This window comes from Amyelois transitella, chromosome 26 (genome assembly GCF_032362555.1).
Source record: "Amyelois transitella isolate CPQ chromosome 26, ilAmyTran1.1, whole genome shotgun sequence".
In the NCBI taxonomy this organism is placed as follows: Eukaryota; Metazoa; Arthropoda; class Insecta; order Lepidoptera; family Pyralidae; genus Amyelois; species Amyelois transitella.
Window position 1 is genome coordinate 519,526 of NC_083529.1, and position 4,667 is coordinate 524,192.

At 36.7% G+C, this 4,667-nt stretch overlaps 1 non-coding gene across 1 annotated transcript; it reads right to left on the reverse strand.

Moving 5' to 3' along the window:
- Positions 1-673: 673 nt before the first annotated feature.
- Trnam-cau (transfer RNA methionine (anticodon CAU)) lies at positions 674-746 on the reverse strand. Its single transcript has one exon. It is a non-coding gene; the product is annotated as a tRNA-Met (tRNA).
- Between the last annotated feature and the right edge of the window lie 3,921 nt (positions 747-4,667).

Consider the following 4,667-nt stretch of genomic DNA (forward strand, 5'->3'; position numbering starts at 1 on the left):
CCCTTATTTCCTGACTTCCTGATGCCATGTTTTGCACGCCAATGCCACGAGAGGTCACGGCCCGCACTCGATTCGCGGTCATGACCTTACAATCGCGAGTCGAGATAAAGTACTACAGATTACCGTATAGGCTCACTTCCGGAAAATTTTGTTCTATAAATTTACAGTTGACTTGAGTTTTAGCCCGCGACTCATTCCACGTGAAAATATATGGCCTTTTCCGTGCTTCACACTATGTATATGTAAAATGTCAGGTCATGGATTTCGTAAGAGGCGACTAAGGAATAAGCTTTTAAACGTGAGTTTCTTGTTTTAGGCGATGGGCTAGCAAGTTGTCTCTATTTGAATCTCAATTCTATCATAAAGCCAAACAGCTGAACGTGGCCTACCAGTCTCTTCAAGACCTTTGGCTCTGTCTACCCCGCGAAGTATATAGACGTGACTATATGAAATGTCAAGTTTAGTTTTGTGCTTTAGCTATGTGTGAACAGGTACCAAATTCTTCCTAATCCGAATTTCGCTTTTCTTGAAATAGATGCATCTATAGTAGGTAGCTTTTACAAAAAATAGCAACAATTTTTAAATTAAATTAAAAATAATCATGAATAATTATCAAATCAATGTGTAGTGATAAAATCCTGGACAAAAAATAAATAAATATTAAAAAAAATTATGCCCCGGGTGAGGATCGAACTCACGACCTTAAGATTATGAGACTTACGCGCTGCCTACTGCGCTACCGAGGCGATTGCGTGGTTGACGAAATTCGTCTCTACATACTTTCCATATTTCAATGAAAATGAAAATGTTTTCAAATAAAATGTATTACGTCTACCCCTATCATCAACCTTTTTAATTAAGAATAGAATAGATTTATTTTCAAAATTGGACACAAGGTATCACTAATTGACGTCACATCACTTAAATCTTATTATAACTACTGCCGCTTCCAAAGCGCATGTGTAAAAGAAGCGGCGGAACAAACTACACTGCAGCATTTTCACCTGACATCAATTTACAAATATAGATCTCTTAAATTTAAATTGTGTTTTTCCGAATTCACATTGTCTACACTAAAAAAACATGAATTAATGTAAAACTAATTATTTCAATACGAATATTTTGTCAAATTAACCATCCAGTGGCATAGGTCAGGCACGCGCGACTCCGTTTTTATCGAGCGAAAACTATCGCTATCCCGTTTCACGTCATAATAAAAAGCGAAACAGCGACAGCTTTTCGCGCGATAAAAACAGCATCTCGCGTTTCAAGCTGTGTAATGGTGATACGCGCTTTCCAGACTCCTGGATGCCTACCACGTCTTATAGAACCGCTCAATTATTAAGGCAGTTCAATAGCAGGCCTGCTCAAAACTCGTACCATGACATCTTATAACGTGAACGGTTTACGCTGAATGATGAACGGTTATTGCTATTGATGAACGGTCCTGCTATATGACGTCGTGGTAAGCCTCATAGAGTTAGTCTTCACCTCTCTACAGTGAAGCCCGGAGTATGATGATATAATCATACATACATACATATAGTCACGTCTATATCCCTTGCGGGGTAGACAGAGCCAACAGTCTTGAAAAGACTGAATGGCCACGTTCAGCTATTTGGCTTAATGATAGAATTGAGATTCAAATAGTGACAGGTTGCTTAGCCCATCGCCTAAAAAGAAGCCCAAGTTTGTAAGCCTATCCGTTAGTCGCCTTTTACGACATCCATGGGAAAAAGATGGATTGGTCCTATTCTTTTTTGTATTGGTGCCGGGAACCACACGGCAAATGATATAATCACTATGTTGAAATTCAGAGTTAAGTAAGAAGCAATTGTTATCATCTGAGTGTTAACAATTATTACACTTAATTACTATATTGACTTCCGCATTTGACTTATTGCAAAGATTGTTTTTATCTTTATAATCAGTCTGCAACTAAGTTCTTTTATATTGAAAAGTTAAAGTTACGTTACATGACTTTCATTACATAATGTAATACGTTTTACAAACTTTATATTATCTACACTAATATTATAAAGCTGAAGAGTTTGTTTGTTTGTTTGAACGCGCTAATCTCAAGAACTTTTTGTGTTGAATAGATCATTTATCGAGGAAGGCTTTAGGCTATATAACATCACGCTGCAACTTGTAGGAGCGGAGAAGTAATGGAATATGTGAAAAAAAAACCGAAAAAATTATATATACATATGTATCCTTGAGAGCTTCAATGATGCCCAATATAACTATTCCACACTGACATCCTCACAAACTTTCGCATTTATAATATTAGTATGATAGATGTTAGGTACCTATGTTATAATTACTACATGTGACATTATAAAATGTCCTAGACACAGAAAGATGCAGGAAACGGCCTTATTTAAAACATATTAACATAATTATCGCTGCTATTACTAGACTATGTGCCGATAACATATACAACGGTCACGACGGCTGGCAAGTGACAATACATACATACATACATACATAAAATCACGCCTCTTTCCCGGAGGGGTAGACAGAGACTACCTCTTTCCACTTGCCACGATCTCTGCATACTTCCTTCGCTTCATCCACATTCATAACTCTCTTCGTGCAAGCTCGGCGGTTTCGGGTACTTTTGACCTGACCCTTTACCAGGACGTCCTTAATTTGATCAAGATACGTTCGTCTAGGTCTAATTCTTAGTGACAATCGTTTACTTAATCAGGCCTTGCCGATGACTAACATACATACATACATATAATCACGTCTATATCCCTTGCGGGGTAAACAGAGCCAACAGTCTTGAAAAGACTGATAGGCCACGTTCAGCTATTTGGCTTTGACTTACATACATACATATAGTCACGTCTATATCCCTTGCGGGGTAGACAGAGCCAACAGTCCTGAAAAGACTGATAGGCCACGTTCAGCTATTTGGCTTTGACTTACATACATACATACATATAGTCACGTCTATATCCCTTGCGGGGTAGACAGAACCAACAGTCTTGAAAAGACTGACAGGCCTCGTTCAGCTATTTGGCTTTGACTTACATACATACATACATATAGTTACGTCTATATCCCTTGCGGGGTAGACAGAGCCAACAGTCTTGAAAAGACTGACAGGCCTCGTTCAGCTTTTTGGCTTGACGATAGAATTGAGATTCAAATAGTGACAGGTTGCTATAAGTTTATAAGCCTATCCCTTAGTCGTTGGCTTTGACTTTGTGTTTTATCGATATTTCATTCTCCAATCATCATAGCATTGCGACCAATTTTTTAAGTCGAGTGGCTCTCACACTCAGAATTTTATCTCATATGTACAAATGGTGTTTAAATTATTTGCAGGTTTGCTAGCCCATCGCCTCCATTAATATATCTTGTCTAATTTCTAGTTTTGTTCACATAAATTGAAAAATCTTCTTTATTTCCCAGTTGCTTTCAAAATCAAGATATTTTTTTCATGGATGTCTTAAAAAGAGACTAAGGAAAGGCTTATAAACTCGGGATTCTTCGTTAAGCCGAAGGGCAATTTCATCTTAAATTAAGCTATACAGCTGAACGTGGCCTTACAGTTTTATCAAGACTGCTGCCCCTGTCTATCCCGCAAGGTATAAAGACGCAATATATGTATGTATGAAAGGCTAATAAAGTTGGAATTCTTCTTTTAACCTGCCAACATCTCTCAATAGTCAATAAGTCAGAATACAAGAAGTCTCGTGACTTCAGGCTCTGTCTACCCGGCGGGGAATAAAAATCTGTGTTTATCACTGTATACTTAATTTTAACATATATCTTACCATAGATCAAGGTAAAACATTTACGACTTGCAATAAAACTTTTCCTGTTAAATTTTTTGACACAATTTCCTCACATTACGGGTTGAGGACATTTGGAACGGAAATACATTAAATGCGAAAAATAATTGTCTCCGTGTCAATGTCATGATATTTCGTTCAGTTTATCAAAATTTAAATTAATTGACGAAAAATGTCATGGCATTTTATCGAGTTGAGTGTCCGTTCTGTGCGTATTATTAAGTCTATGGTTATAGATACCTGTTACGAACTCCTTAGAGTATTCCGAACTCCTTTGTAAAGGACAAGAACTTTGTATTTTAAAATAAGAAAAATAATAAAATAAATGACAGTCGGTTTTAAGCGTGCATCATCTTTTATTTTACCAGCGCAAATATTTATTATTTTCAGCAAATTTCCTATAATACCAGCCATTATATTTTTATTTCTTTTTATAAAAATCTATGTTTTATGATTCACTATTATAAAAAAGTGTATTATGTTCGTAAGGTCTTATTTTCAGACAGAGTTATATATCCTCATATGATTAATTGGTACTTATATTATTTTTATTACAGTGTAGAAATAAAAGAAGGAATTAAACTCATTTTTGCAGAAATGCTTCGTGCGATGTGGTTCCCGGCATCAATAAAAGAAGAATAGGACCACTCTTCCTCGTTCCCATGGATGTCGTAAAAGGCGACTAAGAGATAGGCTTATAAACTTGAGATCCTTCTTTTAGGCGATGGGCTAGCAACCTGTCACTATTTGAATCTCAATTCTATCATTAAGCCAAACAGCTGAACGTGGCCTATCAGTCTTTTCAAGACTGTTGGCTCCGTCAAGGGATATAGACGTGATTATATGTATGTATATAAG